This window comes from Lingula anatina, chromosome 5 (assembly GCF_051362555.1).
Source record: "Lingula anatina isolate TDL-2025a chromosome 5, LinAna3.0, whole genome shotgun sequence".
NCBI lineage: Eukaryota > Metazoa > Brachiopoda > Lingulata > Lingulida > Lingulidae > Lingula > Lingula anatina.
This window is the reverse complement of record NC_141771.1, coordinates 10434742-10460312: the sequence shown is the minus strand read 5'-3', so window position 1 is coordinate 10460312 and position 25571 is coordinate 10434742. Positions and strand designations below refer to the sequence as shown.

At 38.5% G+C, this 25571-nt stretch overlaps 1 protein-coding gene across 6 annotated transcripts in view; it reads right to left on the bottom strand.

Moving 5' to 3' along the window:
- Nucleotides 1-25571, bottom strand: part of LOC106164774 (5-hydroxytryptamine receptor) — a 108179-nt gene that overhangs the window by 55697 nt on the left and 26911 nt on the right. For 5 of the 6 annotated variants that reach the window (XR_015334575.1, XM_013542790.3, XM_013542788.3 and 2 more), the window contains exon 3: nt 6574-6695. The gene's annotated coding sequence lies outside the window, so the exon portion shown is untranslated. Of the gene's footprint in view, nt 1-6573; nt 6696-19634; nt 19902-25571 lie in introns of those variants that run through there. The other variant, XM_013542793.3, reaches the window with a different exon arrangement.

Here is a 25571-nt window from a genome sequence, read left to right as displayed (position 1 = left end):
GGAGGGGGGGGGGGAGGGGGTATGGTATATTTATCCTCCCCCTCACTGCCCCAGCTTCGCGAGTCCTGGAAGTACACTGCGTCCCTATCTCACCTTTCCCTTTTCCCCTACTACTGTACTCAACAGCATACAACGCTTTACAGAAAATGATAACTGTATAAACACAATAAATCATACCTTACCCTGGAAATGTTGACATACCGTTACTGTGGTTACGCACTTATTGCTCTGCTGTTGACTGACTACTGTGTCTGTGTCTTCGCCTGCTGTGTAAACTATCAGACTCATCCCTTGTATTTTTACTATATCGGGTTCGGCATCTATTATCCATGACAAAACGAATACAGAGCACATTGTCTGTTCCGCGTGCAAGCCACATGAATCTCATGGGTTTTGTTTCTCATTGCCCTGCCGTGTAACTAGGTGTAACCACAGTGCGCTAGCTTTGTCTCTGTCCACCTTGTGGCTGATATTAGACTGGCTTGTCTCACACAGTGGTCGATACTCCTGTTTCTTTTATACAGCTATCCTTAACATTCCATTAGACTGTTTACAAAATAAAGGCCCACGCAGCAGCAGTGCACTAACTACAAGGCAAATGGTACAAGATTCAGATGATATGTTCGACGCCTCATTGACGAAAAAAAGCATCAAACTGGCCTTGGTTTGCACGCTGATTTTACAGATACTATTCCACGGTGTCTATCCCTCTCGACGCCACATACACACGACAAGACAGTATCGAACCAGTTATAAATTCTTCAATGTCTTTGCAGCGTTTTTAATTATTGAAACAGTATCCAGCCAGCTAGAGGTCTGTCATATCCTTTCCTGTTTTTACACTTGAAGGACTCGACCACCTACTGGAATGATCAGCTGCCACCCGAAGACTTAGAACAGTTAATGCATACCATTTGAACCGTCTTCTGAATAATGAAAACACACACAGCGCGCTTCAAAAGTCGATAAGAAAACCCCATTGTTTTTCTCTTAAACATAAGCTTATGAAAATCGACACTTTACCCAAGTTGCACTATAACCGCTTGAAGGGTGAACGGCTATGAATCTCAAGTTGGATCCTTAATTAATTAATGTGTTTTTATTCTTGGATAATTATAATAATGCGGCTTGCAATATAGATGAGAATTATTCAGTACAAGCTGAAAATCCCCGCCGTTAGCTTGCGGCCAACCTGGACGTAGGCCTTCATCACGCTGACTTGAGGACCCTATTGTAAAAGTCAGGCCAAAAGACCCCCCATCCCTCCTTATTCAAGGGTGGCTGGTGAAGGCCGATGTCGATTGCATCTCGTATTTTACGATGTCGAATGACTCGGATTCAAGGATTTTAGCTAATTTCCAGTCAATACTGTTGCCGGTGTTTATTATATGTTAATCGTAAGCGAATGGTAGGAGGAGAAACTCCAGCTTGTGTTAAATAATTTTCGTCTATAATCCAACAACCAAGCTAATGGACGTTTTTGCTAATTACAACTTTTGCTTCATTCCGGACACCAAATATGTGCAGGAGATATACCTACATACCGCCAGGTGAAAAATGATTGATATCAGCTTAAGTTAAATTATTATACATGTAGCTATGTCTTTTTAATCATATCTCAGTTACTAAATTATAATTCTATGATGTGTAAGCCAGTTCCTTTAAATAAGACCGTGAGACTACAATTGTGAATTAAGTATTCGTATAACAAACAGATAATGGGGTCGGTGTATTGTGTCTGATTACTACCTTTCGGAAATCAATTCGTTTTCTCATATTAATGAGGAGAGATACAAACAAAACACTTGGATCAATCTTTATTTGATAATAACAACATCATCATCTTGTGGCCTTGGAGTTGCTCAACAAATAAAGCCAACTTTCAACAGCATTTCATCTGCTAATACACACGTGTATTCGGTAATTGAAACAAATAGCTTTTGCCCACAGCAGGCATTATATGCACTTTAATAATAAACCTACCTCTGCCACGCATACATGTTTTAATGCAGGAGACTTATACAACTTATACATTTTCGATAGCATAAGTGATATCCACATATGCACTTAAGAAAGCAACAACATCAACCGTGACATTTGAGAGAACCATCAGGCAGAAATTTTATACACTGTAACAATACTGGAGTTTTGGCTCCAGTTAATGGAGTTTTGAGTATTTTCACTGGGTCATTCAGAATTTCTAAGAATGTTAGAAAGATAATGGCAATATCGTGCCGTTCTGCTCATAAGTGGGACTAACGTGATTTTTGCGTATGTTTATTGAACTGGTATGCTAATTCCGTGACCCCTGCTGTAGAAGCGAGTGATGTGCCGAGATAAACTCCAAGGCAATAATGGTTATATGTCATACTTTTTCGTTATTTCCTTGATTTTAGATACATATTGGCCAGTGTGACGTAGATGTTCTCGAAGAAAGCCCCCCTCCTCCAACCGAACATGAGTAAAAGACTGCTAGCCTGGGTGATGAAGTATATATCTAGCAAGACATCGGTTATGTTAAACATTTTGTTATTGAGGTTAATTGGAAGGTGTCTTTTACATTTTTTTCTTGATTTTTTTTAAATTACACAACCGTCAAACTACAGTCTCTTACCATGTTCATATGTACTAAAATCTGTGCAAGGCCACCAAGTGTAATATACTGGCCAAAGAAAGGGGGATTATGAACAAAATACCGCTCATTGCATACTAGTCGTCAGGTTTTCTACAGCTGGCATGGCCATTTGGATCTCTAATATGTCAAAGATATGCAACGCCATAAAAACAAAATGTTTCAAAGAACATTGACTTTGACCTTGGAATCTCAATTTGTCCTAACTGGGCTTTGCCGTGGCAATTCTGATTTTAAGCAAGATAGGCCAACTGCATGCAAGGTCTTTTGCGGAAGATCGCTCTTGTATTGCTCATGCCATTAGCTATCAAGTCGTCTTTCCATTAAAAGTCAAAGATGGTCTAGGATAAGAAAGATAGAGACGCTGTTTATGCATTCCCCCACCTCCCCAGGAAACAATCGATGCAGCATAATTGATAGCCAAAGTCCCAGTTCACACTACGTTAAGATACAGCAAATCCAAATCGCGGCATATGACGCACATCCATAATGAAAGCCAAAACTGATAATTCAGGAATTTTCTACAAGGGTGCCTTAAAATACAGGTACATATACTTCATAGAAATCAACAATTGTAAAACCTTTTTTTAGTTATCTATTCATTGTAATTTTACTATGTGATTTCATTTCTTCGTTTTTCCCTTTGTGATTTTCGTAAAAACATCGTGGTAATGCAAAATCGTGTCAAACAAGGGTTACAAATTACCAATACTTTATGGTAATCAACGTATGTCAAAATGAGGTAAGCGAAAGGGTCTCATATTCACCCCTACACAAAAATCAATTTCGTATCGAAATATAAAATATATATATCTGCATGTCAACAAAAATGCAACTTGCGACGTTCAGTTCATGGTTGTAGCTGGATAAAAGTGCAACATAATTTTTGGCCATGCATTTCGCTATGTCGGCTTAAGTGTGCACAAAAGGCAGGTTTAAAGGGTTTCCTTCACTATTTGGGGTTGTTTTATACAATGTCATCAATACAAAATGGATGTCGACAACTTGAGAACAATAGTTTGTCTTCCTCGAAAAAAATGTGTAAAATGGCACTGGGCCCCAAAAATAAAGAATAATTAAATAAATGAGGATAAAAAGTACCTAGTTTCTTATGAGAATTATACGCACGGCAATAACAGCATCTTCATTCAGTGTTAAGTAAACAGTCGCAGCGACATCGATATAGAACTTCATGTTAAGTTTATGAGTGATTGAGGCTCGTTACGCTCGTCACGCGGTTACCCAAGCTTACAGATAGAATAACGATTTGTATTAACGCCATCCAGGCTCGTCCAATTCTTTACAACAATCTACCAAGGTGGTGTCCGTAATTGCTCACGTAGGCACTTAACAGGGTTGCAATAATGGATCAACCGCATTTCCCCATTCATACATTGACAAGCCCTAACAAATTGAACGTGTCGCTGACAGAGCATGTAAAATGGGTTCTTCACATGCACAATGAAGACGTAGACACGCGGCATAAACTGTTCAGCAAGTGTAAAATTCACAAAAAAAAAAAGCAAGAAGTGATTAATAGGGGGGATCTGTTGTGAATAAAAATTGACAAACTGTAGATGTTTGTTAGTCCTAGTTAAAGTTATAATAAATACAGAACGGTACAGTTGACTGTGACACTCCAAATTTACTCAGTCAAAGCCACCTGCAGCATATTAACGTGTACTGTTTGATGAACATGGTCTCTACTATGTTCTCTTGCCAATTCGTTTTAATTAACTGGGCCCAACAAAGCGTAAGTTTTATTTCAAGCCGTCAAGTTACAATGACTTAATGCCAAATCCATTTAGGTCTGATTATAACGCACACGACACCAGCAATTCAAAAACATTAACGTCACTGCCAATTGCCTTTTTCAAGAAGCCATCTCGGTCTTCTATAGCTCTTTGATATTCAATCAGAAAGACGTGACTAACAGCTTCGCACAATAGATTTCTTTTCAAACTAAGGTTTCTCAAAGGTGTTACAATTCAGATAGTATCAAAATTATTGCCAGCATGAATAATATGTACGTGCACAATGGAGCCAATAGTTACTTTGATTAAGTCAAGTCGTAAACTAGAACGCATTCGGTGGTTGGCTTCAACTAAGTGTGAGATAATGCACTGTCACCAGAGCGAAATATGCTAGATCACCTCAAACGTTAGTGAGAGTTGTTCAATGCATATATTGCGAGGGGGCAGTGTATTGTTTGAAATACATGCAAATGCTGAGTACGTGTACATGCACTGAAACACGCCCATAAATTAGAATAAAACCTATCACTATGGTCACATAACATCTTTAAGTATATATAAGCCACATCCTCTCATTAACAGCCGTCTAAAACGAATGATACGAAAGTGTCTTAAGGACGCTGATCTTAATTGCCGTAGTGGAAGATGAGGAAGGAGCAGTGCATAAATTAAGATTGTTATTCACAATAGCGCAATGCGGCACCACAAGCATAGTTTTATAGTGGATTATGAGAAAGGAACTGTACATAAATTAAGGTTGTTTTTCACAATAGCGCAACGCGGCACCAAAAGCAGGAAGTCATTCCATTACATTTTGTCTCCAAATCTGACGCAATATCCTACTGTTACTGGCAGGTAATCGACAAAAATCCCACCCTGAACTCCCATCTCTTCCGCCAAGAGGCTTCTCCAGGTTAAGATGATATAACAAACGCTAGCCACCACGATCATTCAAAGCAGAAATTATTTCCTCACCACTGTCATACCCAAAATACCACGTAAAATGCACTATATGTATACTTACACAACGGATATTTTCTCCCCGTCTCTCTTTCCGTCTCTTATATATTATATATTTATGTCATTAGGTAAACCAGTAGAATGCAGTGCTCTCCGGCTTTAAAATAGTCCTGTCCTCACTCTTATATCATCTTATACGAAACCCTGTATGCATACTTCCCCCTTGCCTTCAATTATTGATACATTTTTCTTCACGCAACAAGTGGATGAGACAATAAATCATCGGTACCACCCGCATGCTCTTATTACTTAAAACAAACTCAATTACCCAGTCTACCTCAATGCTGAAAGATACAAAAACAAGCGACATTGACAACACTCTGTCACGCATCAGTAATGTCTAGTATATATAATAACGTTTAATCTGAGCTTGGCAAACACCCCGCTTCTATTTACAAGGAATGGGTATTTTAACAGAGAAAAAGAAAGAGAAATATACAGCTTATTAGAACAGATTGCGTATTATGGATCGTGACATTGTGATGCCGGCACATCATATATAAAATATGACCATACGCCATTACTCAAAGAATAATGCAGAAGACCAGATGCACTTAATGAATCTTTTCTTTTATTCGCGTCTGTTATATTGCTGGAATGAGAATAAAGGCAGCGCTGTCTTTGCATTCGAGGGTTAAGGAAATTGCGTACTGAGTAACCTAGCGTCATATTATTCTAAACATTTGATATTTGTTGGTAACAAATGATGATAACACTAAGGCCGTGTTCACAACCAGTTGGTCCGCGAACTAACTTGGTGGGACGTCGAGAGCGGAAGGCGAGAATCCACTGTCATGTGCGCGCCATATTTGATCCGCGAACTAGTTAGTCCGCAGATCAATTGGTTGTGAACGCGGCCTAAGACGTGTGTCATGGTCAGTGGTTGAGAAACATTACTTGAATAATAACACAACTCTGAAGATGCATTATTCATCTAAATTAACAACCGCTCAGAAACACCAAAACACCAAAACCAAGTTTGGGCTGTAACTATAACGACCACACTTTAACTTACTGATTCCTGACTACAGCACGTGCCAATACATCATGACACTCACATGGAGCAATTTGCGAGTGCATATATCACTCCCACTGTACTTACTGGTAAACTGCAAAATATTTGTCATTAAAATCACCAGGCAATATGATGACAATATGTAGACCTACCTCATTGGACCATGCATGTGACTTCAGATCCGGATTCTTTTCACTTTATTCCCCAGGGTCTTATTAAGAACGTCACACATGTAGTCTTTCAGTCTTTTACTCTTCTAATTTGTACCTGGCCTCTGAAACAATATAAGAAAATAATCATCACCATCATCACTGAAGTCAAAGCTATGAAATGAAGATTCCTGTAAAATATTTACACGTGGTTGTATGCGGCAGAGCTAGGTCACGCAACATGGAAGCATCCGTAGAGACGGCGCCAAGAAGACATTAAAAATAAAGCGGGATATATGGGCAAGTGTTTTTTGCTTGGTGAGCAAGGGAGTTGGGAATGAGCCATATATCATTTTCAAATGTAAAAGACATCTTCACATCAAAATATCGATACATGTTGCTATGAACGGAGTTTCGAAGTATTTAGACTTAAACATAGAGGTAGGCAAGCGTGTGACTTTTTGCGAGGTTGCACCTACATGTATAACTTGTGTGCGTGTAAGAGCGCAATCAGAACAACGGACTAACAGATCCACAGATCAAATATGGCAACTCACTAAAAAGCTTGCCCTTTAATTCCCAATTAGACATTGAATAGATTCCCCGCAGGGATTACGAAAGTAATATTTGCCGGCCATATTTGATCCGCGGATCTGTAAGTCCGCTACTCTGAATGCGCTCCTATTATGTGTACGCAGGTGTGTGCTGAGTGATGTCAACGTTGTGTGTGGGGGGGGGGGGGGGGAGATTCAACCTGTCTTCGCGCTTCCTAATGCCAGGACCTACTGCGAGGAATCGGTCATTGATCAAGGGCATTGATCAAGGATCTAAACACCGCGACTCCAACCATCTGTTTTTCACCATCAGTACCAGATAATAATAATATGTCATGAAAGTGCATATTTCATTAGAAGTACTTATATATAGAGCCAAATACTTCTAAAGCAAACAATTCTATTCATCTTGGATAAACAACAGCCCCCAATACGTTTTGCAGCTTTCCCAGGCGTGTCCAATTATATCCCAGTTAATTGTTAAATATTTTAAGAGATGTCAACACTTCCAAAAAATCTGACACCGACAATATTAGACGATGATGAAAAACAGCCTTTGTTTATATTTTTTTTCATGCTATGTCACCGGTGACATATTGAATGGCGGCTATAAAACTCGTTATTTATTTATTATGATGTCAGTGCAGGAGTGGTGGGGGCCTTGACAAGATGTGGGAGTATAATATTTCATAATGAATATTGAATGGAGTCTCATATGTCTCCGATTCACCAATACAGCACTTACCATTGAAAGTAACTATACAATACAGGTATACATATCCATCAAATAGTATTAACCCTGCAACATGTCGCGGCTGATAGAATTCAGACTGTTGATTTGAACTTCAAAGTATTGATTCTAGTAAGATGGAACATTATATTTTGTGGAATTATTTCAAACCAATTACTTCAGATGTGTTTCTGTGAAATTTTGCTGTCTATTGAAGGTGGATTTTTATACACATATGCGCGCACCCTCATCCTTAATCAAGCGCCACCATTCCTACACGCACACAGATAATACAATTAATTATTTCATATAATCAAATATACATGTAACAGTATATCAAAGTAAAAAGTGATTTTAATAGAACTTGAAAAGCAAGCTCTAAAAAAACACTGTGTTAAACCCCCTTAAAATATGGTTTGACTGCCAAGTATTAGAAAACCAATATTTAGCTTTGTGCTGTTTCTATCTAGAACATGTACATTTAGATGATGCCAGGGAGTCAGCATAAACCATCATATACGTTTTTGTTTTCTATAACATAGTGAACCACCAAGACTAAATTGCGTGTTTTTACCATGCAACGTCGCCAGTGCCATTGTGAACCCCTTGACAATAAAGTTGTTTAAATTATTATTTATTTTGCTTAAATTTGGGTCACTCAACATGCCTTCAAACATATTCCATGGTAGCTTGTATCTGCTGCTTTAAATAACGAATTATTTTTTGTTTGCCTGAAATCCCGTCGAGTTCTATTAGGGATTGTGAACGATCAGAACAGCATTTTATACTTGTTATAAGCAGCAGTGACTGCTGTGTTCTAAAAGGTCAAGGCATTATCTACAATAGTCACGTAAATGGGATGGAAAAATGGAGTAGAATACATCAAAGCAAAATCATAAGTAGTCATCATCAAAGTATTCGATGTAACAATGTAAGACAAATTGGGTGGAACTGTATGTCTATCTACTATAGTGAAACATTGTCACCTTTCTGTATCTCAAATCGTGCTAAGTTTTGGCTTGGGATTTAATAAAGGGATGTAAACAATTAATATAATACTTAATAACCCTTTTACAAGTACACAGTAAAATATGCCGTATTCTTTAAATGTAGCAAAATATGCTATTTTCGGGAAAACATGGTGCTTTTGAGGACAAGTTGCAGGAAATTGAACGCACCCGTAAGTCAGAGCTGTTAAAGGACAAAATCCACAAATCCTGAAGGTTGATGCGTATCAGTCGCATTTCATCCATTCCAAGACCGTCATAAGTGAAGGCAGACACAGAGAGAGAAGAAGTCTGAGCACTTTCATACTGCGCTGTTTTAGATCACGTCCAAATTCGATTAAAGTGCCGTCTCACTTGGAGATGCTCGACTCCACAGTAGCGAGTGGACAACACGCGGACAGCGTTGAATCCAACTTGAGATCTACATGCCACGCACCATCTGGATGAAGTCGCATCCCCCACCTCTGAAGTTGATATTAACAGAAAAGTAGGCACTGGGGTCGATTCAAGTTGATCCAAAATGGGCTAGTGGAAACTAGGAAAGTAGAGGCCTACCGCCAAGGGAAACCTTGAAGCTAAATATTACAGCTTTCAAATTAAGGTTTTTAATGCGTCGGCGGTTTCCTGATTCTTTCTGAAGGCTCCCAAATGATGTATGCCAATCATCTTTTGCGAATTGAAGACGGATTCGATCCACAAGGGACAGCCCCAGCCAATATGTTACAAAGCTTTATGCATCGGTTGAGGGAAATGAGAGAAGAGACAAATCAGAATACACACAGTCCGTAGCGTGGGATCTGACATGTCAGAGTTAGTTAAATCAAATCATTCCTGAAACAGTTTTAAACAGCTTGATGCATCTACTAACATTTCAACGGTTCTTACTGTAATGAGTCGCCGGTGACAACAGAGGTCACTCATACCATGAACATGAAAACAGTCCATATGTACAACATATTTAAGCTGATGATGAACAGATTGTATTAACATACAACTGTCTTGGACATTAACCACAATAAATCCAAGTGATATTATTGCAAACCTTAACCAAATGACGAAGGAATCTTGTCCGACGCCTTTGCGTGAATGTCGGATGGGGGTTTCCTTGCTTCAGAGTGTTCTCAATGCGCATCTAATGATACAGTAGGCATGGCAGTAAAATGTACTTATATAAATGGTGCATGGATCTCATGGAAAGACATTTATAAATGAGAGTTACTCTTCGAAGGAGACAACTTCATTAGCTACCTTGTGATTAAGTGTATATGTACAAATGTGCGACATTGCGGTTCAGACGGTGCTATTTTCTTCTTTTTCTTCATTTGCTTTATACACACACTGTCTTACATAGCTTCATGGTATTGATTCAACTAATCGATTGGAATAAAATAAATCCCAAATTATCTTAACAGACTAAAATTAACAAAAGTAAGGTACAGTAGATACTATATCTACTTGGAAAGGTCATGCGTGCCCACCTGTTGGTCACTGGCTACCGTGAGGTAGAAATGTATATGCATTATTGTCACCGACCGTATGGCTAACCTTACTTTATAATAACAGTACGGTATTTATTTAAAGTCTTAAATGCATTTAAAATGTTTCGTAGATTTATCAAGGATAAAACAAACCAATCGGAACAGATAAGTACAAAACAGTTTAAACGCATCAATAAATAGATGGAAATGACAAAAAATGAAGGTAAATTTACATGGATATCAATTTCATAAAAAACACTCTCAAAATAAACCACCTATCAGGTCCATGGTATAGCACATAAGACGGACAGCATTATAGTGCAATGTTGCACCCAGTGCAATGAACCTTGTAACTGACAAGTAGCTATTTTTAGTAGTGTCTTGACCTTAATTGTAGTATCGGTGTTGATAGTATTTAGTTTTTGCCGGCACGTGTTAGTTAGACAAGTCAGATTCTCGCAACGAGTTTCACGTTGATTCAGATGAAAGTTGTTACCAGTTGTTTCCAGTTGAAAGTTTATGAAAGTTGATGTAAGTTGACATAAGTTGATGTTAGACAATAAACAGTACCATTTGTTACCAGTTGATGTTATATATCGTTGACAATTGAATAAAATTGGACTGACACCCGCAACAGTGAAACTCGGAGGATCTAAAGGTCAAAGGTCAAAATGGACGTGCAACAAAAAATGGAAGACATAGAAACGGCCAGCTTATTTAGCAGTTTGAGCACGAGCTCAACTGAAGCTCGCTTGAAAGCGAAGGCAAAACGGATGGCCATTGAGGCAGAATTGGCATCTTTTGAAGTGAAGAAACATTTGGACGAACAGGAATTGAAATTGAAACAACAAAGGGAGAAACTCAAGTTGGACACTGAAAGAGCAAAATTGTTAGCAGAGGAAACTGCGTATGCTGAAGCTGAGATGGAGACCAGTGCCCCAATTTCATCTACAAAACTGGACATTCAGGTAAATTCCACCAACTTGACTCAAAACCAGAGTAGTCATGATGTGATTCATCATTTAGTGAACTCTATACAAATTCCTAAAGTTGAAATAGACAAATTTGACGGAGACCCTCTTCAGTATTGGAATTTTATCAAAACTTTTGAAAATAGTGTGGAGAAAGAAACTGTGGACAGCGGCGCAAGATTAATTCGTTTGCTTCATTATACCAGTGGAAAGGCTCATGGTGTAATTCAATGTTGTGCTGTAATGAACCCTGAAGATGGATATAAGAAGGCTAAAGCGTTGCTTAAGGAAAGATTTGGTTCAGCCTACACTATTACGGAGACATGGGTTAAGAAAATCACGACAGGCCCAGCCATAAAGGCAAATGATGTTACAAAATTGAGGGATTATGCCGACGAGTTAAGAACATGTGCTGAAACGCTTGAAGCAATGGGAAATTCCTCAGAGTTGAGCACACAAAGCTCACTGGTCAAAATCATTGAACGTCTCCCTGGTTATTTGCAGCACAAATGGAAACAAGAAGTACGTAAGATAAGAAAGGAAGAAAGGTGCCCAGATATTAAAGATGTCACTGCATTTGTTGTTGAAAATGCAGAAATAGCAAATGATCCAGTGTATGGTGGCCTAGCACATGTGAAAAGGAGTGACAGTCGCAGTGATTCACAGAGGCGACCCAACAACCGATGGAGTTACAGTATTACAGCTATCAGTTCACAGCCTAATGGTGACACCAGTTCACAGCCTAATGGTGACACAAGAAAATCTATTCAGTCACCATGCATTAAGTGTGGCAGCAGTCATTCATTATTTGGGTGTACAGAATTCAAAGCCATGAAATTGCCTGAGAGACTCAAATTTGCCAATGACAACAAACTGTGTTACAACTGTTTAAAGCCAGGACATTTCTCTGAGATGTGTAGATTACAACGTACGTGCTCAGTGCAAGGGTGCAATCAAAAACACACTAAATTCTTGCACCAGGTGAAGCCAACTGTTACAAGGGAACCAGTTCATGAAGATTTATCTCACATTCACACAGGGCTAAACACTTCTCTCAGTGCTGTAAATGAAGTTTCGTATGGAGCTCATGGGACCAGAAAGGAAAGTGGTATGCGAATTGCCTTGCCAATAGTACCAGTGAAAGTGAAAGTTCCAGATAAATCACAGTTTGTGCACACCTATGCGTTGCTGGACTCAGGATCCACCAGTACATTTTGCTCAGAAGAGTTGATGCAGTCTATTGGTGCACAGGGTGAAAATACAGTGTTAAAGCTTACGACCTTAGAAAAGGAACAAAGTGTCTCAGAGACTGTAGTGATCAGTTTACAGATTTCTGATTTAGAAGACAAAAATGTGATTGATTTGCCAGTTGTGTATACAAGACCATCATTACCTGTAAACATGGAAAACATGGGTCGTGCAGAGGACATCAGAAAGTGGAGTCACTTACAAGAAGTGAATTTTCCTGAAATAGATCACATGAATGCCAAGGTGAGCATAATAATTGGACAAGACAATCCAGAGGTGCTTATGCCTATTGATGTGAAGAGAGGTCAAAGTCCAAATGAGCCATATGCGACAAAAACTGTGTTGGGCTGGACATTAAATGGACCGCTTGGTGGCAAGCGTAGACATGTTGCCACGGCAACATTTATTCAGGCAGATCGTGAGCTGAATGAGCAATTAGAACAGTTTTGGAAAATAGAAGGCCATGGAACATTGATATCTGATAAAAAGGGTTTATCAGTTGAAGACAAGCGGGTCCTCGCTTTATGGGAAGATAAGATTCAACATGACGAGCATTACAGTTTGCCGATACCATTTAAAGACAGGCAGCCTCATTTTCCGCCAAACAAGCAGATGGCCGAGCAACGCCTAGACAGCTTAAAGCGAAAATTGTCACATGATCCTAACTTACATCAAGCGTACACAGAATTCATGGAGGACTTAATTGACAAAGGTTATGCAGAACAAGTCAGCCCTGATGAAGTTGACAAAGAAGACGGCAGTGTATGGTACCTACCCCACCATGATGTTGTGAACCTCAAAAAACCAGACAAAGTAAGGGTAGTATTTGACTGTAAAGCTAGCCATCAGGGTGTCTCATTGAATAGTCAAGTTCTACAGGGGCCAGACATTGTGAATTCTTTATTAGGTGTATTGTTACGCTTTAGACAGCACCCTATAGCCATCATGTCTGACATAGAAGCCATGTATCATCAAGTGAAGGTACCAGAAGTGCAGAGAGATTCTCTTCGTTTTCTATGGTGGCCTAAAGGGGATCTGGAAAGAGAACAGAAAGTTTATCGAATGACAGTACATTTGTTCGGTGGCAAATGGAGTCCCAGTTGCTGTAATTTTGCATTGCAACGCACAGCGGAAGACAACAAAGGTCATTACGACACAGAAGTAGTCAATACTGTTTTACAGAATTTCTATGTAGATGACTGTTTAAAGTCAGTAATGAGTGAAACAGAGGCAATCACCATGGTCAGTCAATTACAGAGTCTGCTGCAAACGGGAGTTTTCCACCTGACGAAGTGGATTAGCAACAGCAGAGAAGTGTTATCCAAGATACCAGACATAGACAAAGCCAAGCCTATTAAGAATCTTGATTTGAATTTACAGGCCTTGCCAACAGAACGTGCTCTTGGTGTTTGCTGGGACATTGAAGTGGACAGCTTCACATATAAAATGGATCTTGAGAAGAAACCATTGACCAAGAGAGGCCTTTTAAGTGTCATCAGTTCTATTTATGACCCCCTGGGCTTTATTTCTCCCTTCACTATCAGAGCGAAGAAGATGTTACAAGATTTAACACGTGACAAGATAGGTTGGGATGAAGCTGTGCCTTATAAAACCCAGGTAGAGTGGTCAGGTTGGAAGAACAGCTTGCCCAAGATGAAAGAAATGAAAGTACCAAGATGTGTACAGCCAGTACAGCCTGAGAATATTGCCAGCATTCAGTTACACCATTTTTCTGATGCGTCTACCATGGCGTATGGTGTTGTAAGTTACCTCCGTGTACAAGACATCTCAGGTCAGATACATACTTCATTGTTGATGTCAAAGGCTCGGTTGGCACCGATCAAGCAGCTTACGATTCCGCGCCTCGAGCTTACAGCAGCTACTATGGCAGTCAGATTAGATTACATGATACGACAGGAACTCACTTTTCCTGTGGACAGTTCAATGTTTTGGACAGACAGCACGTGTACTTTGAGTTACATTCGAAGTGAAGATAAGCGATTTCAAACATACGTTGAAAACAGAGTCTCTGTCATCAGAGAAGGTTCAGTTCCGTCACAGTGGCACTACATCGATTCAAAGAGGAACCCAGCTGACGATTGCACAAGGGGACTCACTGCCCATGAAATGGTTAACGGTGTCAGATGGATTGAAGGACCAGAATTTCTTAAGCAGAGTGAGTGCCACTGGCCAGAAACTCCAGATGTTAAAGGAGTGTCAGACGAAGATAAAGAGGTAAAGAGACCCAAGACATGTCTAGCACAAAGAAGTGAGTCAGTACAGGAATCAGTGATAGATAAGATTCTAAAACGCCGATCTTCGTGGAAAAAGCTGAAGAAAGATGTTGCTGTGATACTACGCTTCAAACAGTGGTTAATCGCAAGGCATAGAAGAGAAAAGGTGAATGTACCCACAGGTCCACTTTCAGTGGAAGAAACAGAAAAGGCAGAGTTAGAAATCTTGAAGTATATCCAAGGGCAACACTTTGGGAAAGAGCTCTCAGAAATTAATCGAGCTGCGAACAGTCAGAGTGGTGTTAAACGTGCAAGTAAGTTGTTTAAGCTTGCACCAGTGATGCATTCTTCAGGTGTGTTAGTAGTTGGTGGTAGATTGAACAATTCAGCTATTTCAGAAGGGATAAAAAATCCAGTGATTTTACCACAGCACCATGTTGTAGATTTGATTATTGACGAGCAACACAAAGCCTTAGGACATAGTGGACGGGAATATGTGCTTTCTGAATTGAGACAGAAGTATTGGATTATAGGAGCGAGGAAATCCATTCGCAGAGTGATCAGCAAGTGTGTCAAATGTAAGCGAAACAATGCGTTACCATGTCAGCAAAGAATGGCTGATTTGCCAACAGTTAGAGTTACACCCAATGAACCATGTTTTACTTATGTGGGTGTGGACTATTTTGGTCCATTTTTGATTAAACGTGGAAGGTTAGAGGTTAAGAGGTATGGGTGTTTATTTTCATGTTTAGCATCAAGAGCAGTGCATATTGAAATAGCGCAATCACTAGATACTTCATCATTTATTAATGCCCTGCAGCGTTTCATCAGTAGACGTGGAAAACCCAAGAAAATATTTTCAGACAATGGAACTAACTTTGTTGGTGCAGAGCGTGAATTGAAGGCAGCCGTCACAGAATGGAATCAGAGTAAGATACATGATTATTTACACCAGAACCACATAGATTGGCATTTTAACCCACCTAGTGCTTCACATATGGGTGGTGTATGGGAAAGATCCATCAGAACTGTTAGAAAGGTATTAAGAGGTGTTGTGACAGAACAAGTTTTAGATGATGAGAATCTTGTCACTTTAATGTGTATTGTGGAAGCAATTGTGAATGGGCGTCCGTTGACACCGGTGTCCAGTGATCCCAATGATTTGGAAGCGTTGACCCCAAACCACTTGTTATTGTTACGTTCTGGGTCTGTGCTCCCACCAGGTGATTTTGACAAGACAGACACATATAGCAAACGCAGATGGAGGCAGGTTCAGTATTTGGCAAACATTTTCTGGTGCAGGTGGATAAAAGAATACTTACCTACCTTGCAAAGTCGTCAAAAGTGGTTGGAGCCAAAGCGAAATTTGAATATTGGTGATATTGTGTTAGTGATTGATGAAGATGTTCCTAGAAATGTGTGGCCAATTGCTAGAGTGATAAATACTTACCCAGGAAAGGATGGACTTGTTCGCACAGTTCAGATTAAGACTAGGAATTCTATATTGATGCGACCAATACATAAACTGTGCTTGTTAGAGGAAGCGCAATAACTGAACAATCATTATAGTGTGTAACTGTAATTTTAAGGGGAATCCCCGTCAAGGAGCCATCGGTTGACTTGAGTGAACTTTTTATGTTTAGACTGGTGCATTGTATAAACACTGGACTGGATTAATTTCAGTGTTATGGACTGTTAAATGTATAGAATCTTTAAAATTAAGACTGTTTTTCACATTTTGTTTAAAAGGAAAGGGTTTGTTTTCATGTGAATGGCAGGTTGACATATGTGTGAGAGAGATAGATATGCTTACAATGTTGTGTTATGTTCAGAAATTGCTCATAAACTTTGATGCATAATGCTTGTATACATATGGTAATGGTTATTGAGTTTTAAAGTTGTTTAATAGAGAAGGTAAAGTTAAGTTCACAAAATTGTTTTGATATATATGCATGTATGTAGTATGGTAATGGATGTTAAGTTTAAGATTTGTGTTAGAGTTTTAATATTAAATGATAGTTTAAGTAAATTGTGGGATTCACAATTTAAGGGAGCCATGTAACTGACAAGTAGCTATTTTTAGTAGTGTCTTGACCTTAATTGTAGTATCGGTGTTGATAGTATTTAGTTTTTGCCGGCACGTGTTAGTTAGACAAGTCAGATTCTCGCAACGAGTTTCACGTTGATTCAGATGAAAGTTGTTACCAGTTGTTTCCAGTTGAAAGTTTATGAAAGTTGATGTAAGTTGACATAAGTTGATGTTAGACAATAAACAGTACCATTTGTTACCAGTTGATGTTATATATCGTTGACAATTGAATAAAATTGGACTGACACCCGCAACAAACCTTGTAATCCATATGACCGACTGCTGTCGGGTTATGTTCTGATTTTTTCTTAACTTGACCTAAGTGACACTCCGAAGCAAACAGTGAAGTTTGAAATTAGCTCTGAACCCAGAGATATAATTTGATCGCAAGCTTTTTGTCAATAGGGGAGTGTTGACATAAGGCAATGTGCCGAGCCCAGTGGTATTTACATAGGCGAAAAGTTATTACAATATCACCGACCTTATAGATTAGACCATTTCCCGGTGATTTTATTAGACTTTTAGTCGATAAATTGTGATATGATATGCTGTGGTAAGAATTGCGTTTATAACTCTGTTTTGAAATGGTCCTGTTGGCTGTTAAGTTCTAGGAAAGAAAGTGAGCCACGGGTGAAGTATAAACGAATTATGCTAAAATCGTTGCGTGTTGTTTCCAGACTGCGTTATCCCTTTTTAGAAACACTATTGAAGCATCCGCAACAAGCGATGCCGGTGGAAAGGCAAGGTGTCACGAACACATATTATATATCGGTACATGTGGGCTGCCATATACATAAAAACAAACTGTTTGTTACCGAAGTAATCACTTATTTACTTGTATTGATTAAATGTGACAAAGGTATCAATGACGCAGCAGGAATATGAGCATCCTTTGCGATCTATTCTATAGGAACCGTGCGGATCTCATGACCAAGCGTAATTTGGACTTCATCATGCAGTAAAACTCATACAGCTCATGTAAAGTAGATATGAGACATATCTGGGCGTGTCGTTAAGATTAATGTGTTCATAACAATACGGCTATCGTATATCTAAACATATATGATGCACCTGGAGCAACCTGATATGCATTTGAAACTCCAAATCATTATACAAAATTCAGGTGACTGAATTAAATATTACTAGTAAGTTGGCGATTCTATAACATTGCTATATCAGACTTGGGCATATTCGAAGCGTCAAAATGTCATGGCAAAGAAACACTGAACATATTCATCAGAAACCAATATCAGATCAAACAAATCGATCTACTTGAACAAGCACAGTCTACGTGATTAAACAAGACACATGATCTACAGTACGCTAGGAGACAACTGAAAGCGAAATGCACGCTTAATTTAATAGGAGCCGCCACCGTCGCCAAGACAAGTGTGCCCACTTATCTTAATACAGATTTAATGACACATTTCACTTAGTTTATAGTTACATTCGTTTAATAAGATTCTGCTGGCGCCACAGATCCATTTAAAGATCCTCAAGTTCTGTTTAAAGTGTTGTTCGTTGTCGAACATTTCAAAGCAGCAATCCGAGCTTTCTTTTCTGACATTCAAACACTTTAAGGGATCGGAAGTCACACGCGTGTCTCTGCACAATACTTCCGCTCATTACTGTTGGGATATGCACATCAATTATTAGCTCTTTTTTCAATTAGATAAATAACGAGGCCTTATGAATGTTTAAAATGTTAAAAGCTTTGAATGTTAAAAGCATTGGGCTGTTTAACATATCGTCGTCAAATGTAAAACCCGTTTCCAAATATCAGTTAAGCATTGTCATGTGTTTTACAACTCAATTGGTAATAAATGTCAACCTAATCCTACTATTTAAGTTATTATGTAAGTCTAATTTTACAAAGTAAAGAAGTTGTGGTGTGTTTATCCTAAAACAATAACCTCGTAACACGAGTTGGTAATTTACAGCTTCCAAAATGCAATCGAAATACAATATATATTAGCAACCATTGGCGAAATAAAAGGTTTGTTTGTGAAATCCTTTCACGGCACCTGCTAAAAAAAGCAATATATTTGAGGCAGGGGTTGTATCCTACTTTCATTTTCCCAATTGAGAATGACACAGTAAATCACAAACTGTAAAATTCGATCTTCGCATTTAGGGAACAGTTTCCAAACACAGCCACTTGCAATGTATGTGTAGAAGAATCACCATACGCTACCATAAAACAACAAGCTTAATCTCGCCCGCTGAGTGGCTTTGTTACATAACATGTAATCCTTTTCATACTTAAGGCAGTAAAAAAAATAATAAAATAAAATAAAAACAGACCACGCGTGAGTTTCGATTTCCCGATTGAAGATGCAATTCGAAGCAGTCCATATAATACACTGAAAACTGATCTAGTGACATACGGCTATAAAGCCCTTTGCACGTCACGACTATCTGCCTTGTAGTACATGTTTTTACCTCCGTCAACAACAACAAGAACAACAAGAAAAAAGCCTTCAACCTTCGACCACGAACAGTTAGCTGTACTCTCTACTGCATGCTGCAATGTACCACCGTTATCTTATAATGTCTGGCTATACCCACTTCTTGAAGCTTGTCTACCAATAGGTTCCAATTGCCTCCCAATCAGCATATTGTTCACTCAGAGACGTTCAATAACAGCACCTTTCAAATTGCACGCCATTCGACATTGATCAAATATATAGTCGCACGGGATTACTATTCATTATTCTATTTGATTTTGAAAAATCACGTCGAGTATAACTTACCATTAATAGAGTAAAGACGAAATACACCTGACGGCAAACAGCATTCACGTTATCATCGTCATTTTGAAACATGCACAGCATGGAATACGTACAGTTCTACTCCAAGTGTTGTCTTATGTACGTAGTTTATCCAAAGGCCTTTTGTTATTTTCTGAGCGTCAGCTTACTGGCGCCATGGTTTCTTTTAGTAGTTGAGTACTCCGATTTGAACGGTATCTGCTCTTCAATTGTCTTATCAATGAGGCTCTGTGTTGCCGGTAACACTCTTATTCCTGCATTGCGCCTCGTTATCCTGGTCAATAATAAAGGGCTGCAGAGTTATATACAAAGATCCACAGCTCATCACTTGCCTGTTGACTGAATACAGTCATAGAAGACATACTGCCACCAGATGTCGCATGTGACAAGTCTTGCGAAGAAAAATTTGGAGATTCCATCGACTTGTGTTGAGATACCTTATTCTGTATTGAGTGAAAAACAAAACGCTGGGAATTGGACGTAAGTCGGGAATGGACCAATCATAGGGGGGTCGTCTGCTTATAATCATTCACATATCTGAATCCATGAAATCTAATTACTATGGGAAGGATACCACTGCGCTGCAGATATGTACATGTATATGCCCACAAAAAAATATCAAACAATATTGAATACACTCATTTTGCCTTGATTTCGCGCCCCCAACCTTCGCTTGTTTAAATGCCTATCGAACCTGGTCTCTGTTATATAAACAGACAAACCAAACAAACTTAATTGCAGCTCAATTCATCATCTATGCGACGATACGTGAAATTCCGAGAAAATGATGACTGTCTTCTGAAAAATAATTTGTCTAACAGCGATCTCTCACGATACAGTCCGTCGAGTACAGGATGACGACCCCTAAAATAGCCTCCACGCAACAACAGGATAAATGAAACGCATGTCCTCACTCAACAAGCGCGTTATTTTGAATGATCACCTCGTTAAGACAAAAACAAGTTAAAACATCGTAATCATTAGCCTTAATACCAACGTTATGGGCCACAGCATTCCAATTACATTACACTTGGGACAAGTGGCATTTGTTGAACGTGTGATTTGTCTAACAATGGCCAACCACAAGGGTCTCTTTTACCTTTTTTCTCCGTTCTTTTTTATGTATGGTTTAGTAATAATTCATCCATCACACATGTTACATCATGTCCAGATACGTACACATGATGCAAATATGTCACTGAGCGGTCACAATATAATTAGCACACGTAAATAGAATAAAAGTTAATAATCAGTTTAATAATTGATAAAGATACCGTTAACATAGTTTTCATACTTCACCAATATATACCAGTTTAAACTAATGCTCACAGTATATACTAATGAAACATCGGCACGATCGATTAAATTAGATTAAAAAGTTCATTAACTGTATCAGTTTTTAATTGTCATCTGGTTTACGGATTAGACGTATATTTCTAGCCAATCACAATTATTACATTATGTTTATTGTTCGATGCATATTCCTTTGGGACAAAAGCGTGGAGGTAGTCACCCACTCAAAGTGACGTCCAGATATCTGTATGTGTTTCATATATCTAGAAGATATTTCACATCTATTCAGAATCCCCACTCTTATGTTGCCTGTGTCGCTTTTTTAAGAAAGTCAGATTTGTTGGGAGCTAAATAGTTGTTAGACTTTATAAACCGCCACTTAGTACCGCGCACTGTATAATGACGAATCCCGGTAGACAAAACCAAAAACTGATTTATCAAACGTATTTCAATTCAATTGCCTTTTGTCATTGTGGTAAATTAGGCACACACTGACAAATGTCATTAGATATCACGTTAATTTAATGGTAACAACTGAATTATAAAGACACTGTTCTCGTTACAGACGTCAATCAATGCCAATATGAGGTCCAAGTGACATTTTTTAAAATCCCAAAGGAGGACATTTCTTTGGGATAAATACCGTTTGGCTTACATAACATGACGTTTTCTGCCAGTGTTCTTATTCTATGAAGAAAGGCCACCACTTACGTAAGAAATTGCTACATGTAGTACCGGGTAATGATAAAATTACAAAGATTAGACTTAAACCCCCGTTAACCCGAATTTGTGACCGTTCTTAGAACACTTTTTGGACCACTCGCAAAAAATTGTAACAAAAGAAACGGCAGCACTATTAAAAGATTAAAAAACATCAATGTGGTGTATCAATTTGATGTTGACTATCAAATTTTGTCAGGACCACCACTTTAAAGGGGACGAGAGTGCAAGGCCAATCTAAGGTATCCTAGACCACCGCAGGTACCACACAATATCCATTATTTGATATACCGCATCTTTACATCTATTGGTAGCGATTTTTAATCAAAGACATCCAAACATATTTGAATTTTCTATTGGCTTCTTGAACTTTAGGGAAATCGATACCTCCGTTGCAACGTACACGTATATTTGACTACCTGGAGACGGCCCACCCGCGCACGGCAATGTATTGTTAGGTATCGTTACGTTCTGAGTTACAATCACACTATAAATGGCAATTCTAAATCTTGGTATTTTGATAATACATGTAGATGGCTATTTTCTATGGCTCTTTATACATTTTATGTAAGCAGAGCAAAACATCGTCAACGCCAGTGCAGTATTTCACAGGCGTCACCGCGCCTTTTAAATGAAACAAAATCATATCAGTTTTGTTGTTCACTAATAACAACCGACATGACTACAGAATGACCCTTTTGAATCCACAGTAATTGGAATCAGTGCTAAATTGATTACAGGACGTATCCCATGCTGTTTAATATAACCCCTCTTTGCCCCAATCGATTGTACATTATACTTTTTTTCTGCCTTGGGAAGTTATCTGACGAAATCTGTGGCCGATTTGAACTTAATTCAGTGATACGGTTTACCCGCTTTAGGCTTCCGACGTACGGATAATCTAAAACAAAAGCTTTAATAGCTTTTAAAAGTGCCCCCCAATGTGTTTTTTTTTTTTTTTTTTTGGATTTTTGGATACACAATTTATCAATATGAGAAGTAACCCGTCCTAACCTAAAAGGTGTACTTTTTCAGTATAATTTGCAGGGAAAGAAAGTAATGCAGATGATGTAGAAATACTGGTGTTTGTGTTTGTCCTTGGAGACAATAATATATTAATATATTCAAGTAAAAAATACTTTATCAAAAACTATTTGATTATACAGTGGAACGGGAAATCCATTGTCTCTTATACAACGATGGTAAAAATCAAACTATTGCAGTGAAATGTGTCGGTCATGTGATCAATTCAGGCTCATTGATGGATGGTCGAAAACATGTAGGGAGTAAAACCCGATATGCCTCTTAAGAAAAGATTTAATGTGTTAATCATATTTCATTAAAATTCCCTTTTAGTCAAACCCGTTTTCACTTGGGCTCCAATCAGCAGTGGTTAAGAAAAAGTTGTTTTATCACGGAAGGACGTTTGTCCATCTATCATTTTGACACATTTCGCGAGTACCGAGGACGTCGACACGGGGAAGATATGTCACCTTGTTTTATGATTTATTATTAAAACGATATTACATGAACCGTTGCTAAGGTGAAAGTCTGAATTAATAGTATTCAGTCACAGGGGAAAGAAATAATAACAAATAAATCTTAGCGCGACCAATTTGCCTAATTGATTCCCTTGAAACGACACGTCATTAGAATACACCCATGAACGGTTCGACACACCTTGCGCTCTATGGGAAAACCGTATCACATATCTTTCTTTGGTGATTTTTAATTATTAACATTATTGTATATAAGAATAAAGTAAAAACCCACTTTATAAAATGGAGGGCTAATATGATATTCCCCAACATAATCACTTTGATTTATTCGAAATAGTCCATTTCATAGAGCACATTCAAAAGAAAAGTGAATCATGTGGTTCAAAATGATGTTCAAAGCAAATAAGAGTAATGAAAGTTATTTTAGACAATGCCCAGGTGCCATTTAACCAATGCACTGATATTCCGGTTGTATTGAATGTTTGGTCGTCTGCCAGTCGTCGACCACACAGTTCCATCGGCTGCCAAAGATTGACTGGCAATTCGCCCAATAATAAAACATCAATCCAGGCAAGACTGTTCTTCTTCGACCCTTAACTAGACCGTCTGCCTAGTTTTAAGTCATTGCACACTTAAGTTATCTAGTCTAAATGTGCTAACGCCAAGACAGCAAATGACCGCCACAAACACAAAAATTGGATCAAGAAACAGCGTCCATAGATCTGGTGAGGGTTTGATAAGGCGAGATCCAGTCAGCGATAACTGATCCTATTCTTCAATTGTATCTATTAGTGCCCACAGTCGATACATTATGCATCTACAATATAAGGACTTTAAGGTTAGGTCGACTATGGGCAATTTGATACTGTCCGTTACCACTAACTAGATTAATTTTACATCGAATTGGGTAAAACATGATACAGAGGTTAGATTAATGAGCGATAAAGTGGTATACCGTTTCTAACATCAATGCAAGGTACTCCCTTGCTGCATTCACACCAGTTGTTACTTAACACCAGAATGCCTTAATGAGGTCACCCGTCGAACACAATGATGAATTTAACATGCATAAATGCGTAAAATATTAAGGCGCTTTCTGACACAGAGATCAATCGAACATATATTAATGAAACATCATATAACAAGAAAGATAAATTGTACAATTACTTCATAAAAGACTACCAGTACCTAGCTTTAGTGAAGCTAACAAAACGTCGAAAATAAAGTCTGATGATGCTACACCACGTCACAAGAACAGCCGTAATCTGCGTCTACTTCCTCATACACTGGATAGTGCAGTCCTGTGGATTGTCACCTTTGATATTGATATCCAGTGGCTAAAAACGGTTGTTATCCTCAGGATAACTACCCGAAGGGCGACAATTATATCCAATGGATACAGTTATCCATGGGATAGAGCTATCCAGCGTTGATCAGGCTTAGCCGGGACCTACCAAACGAGGACAGTGATAGTCATTTTTTTTATAGTTTCCATGTCAATTTGACCTTATTGTTAACTTGCACCCTCTGTTAACGACAATGTAGCGCTTTAGACCGTGAACCTGGATTGGATTTTTACGATCCTTAACGCAGTGCCTAACACAACAGTGCAGCGTTTATTGGCAACCAATCTGACGTCTTTCTGGGGATTATGTTGCTTATTTAAGCCCTGTTACTCTTAAACCCATCTTGGACATACGTTTTTATAAATGTCGGCTGTTCTTTAAATCAATGCTTTTCAAATGGAATTGTTACGCATGGCTGAATCAATGAATACTGTCCATGATGTTGATTTAAGCAAATGGAAGGTCCCTTGATTTCAATATTTACCCACAAATGAGCACGACACTTTTCATACGAAGGGCTGACTAGAAAATGTGAATTTTGTGCCACACATAAGAGTGCGTATAGCTCAGACACTATTAATCCAAGGCAAAGAAATTGCTTCAGTTACGGGTAATATTTTAGTCAGGTATTGTTCATATTAACCTGAGGTAATGCATTCTGTAAGATGTATTCGGAATAAGCAATAAATCGAGCTATAAGGGGAAGGATTATGCAGTCTTCTGATGCAAGGTAACCTAATTATTTCTATGCCATTTTGCGTCTTTATGATGAGGCTGCATGCTCCTATTCTTAACTGACTAAAATTTTCTGAAAGAACAAAAGGGAAGGAAAAAAGAAATGAAAAGAAAAGAAAGGTGGAAGAAAAAATGACAGAAATACACAGCTTTCATGCTAATAAAAGGCTAAGAAATGTAGCTGTTCAGAAGTCATTGTTTTTCAATATATATATATATTTTTTGCCAGTCTGTTCAACAAGTGTTATTGTTAAGAAATATATTTCTTAGTTTTGTGTCATTAAGGTTGCATAGGTCTGAGTATCTCTTATTTGATATAACTATTT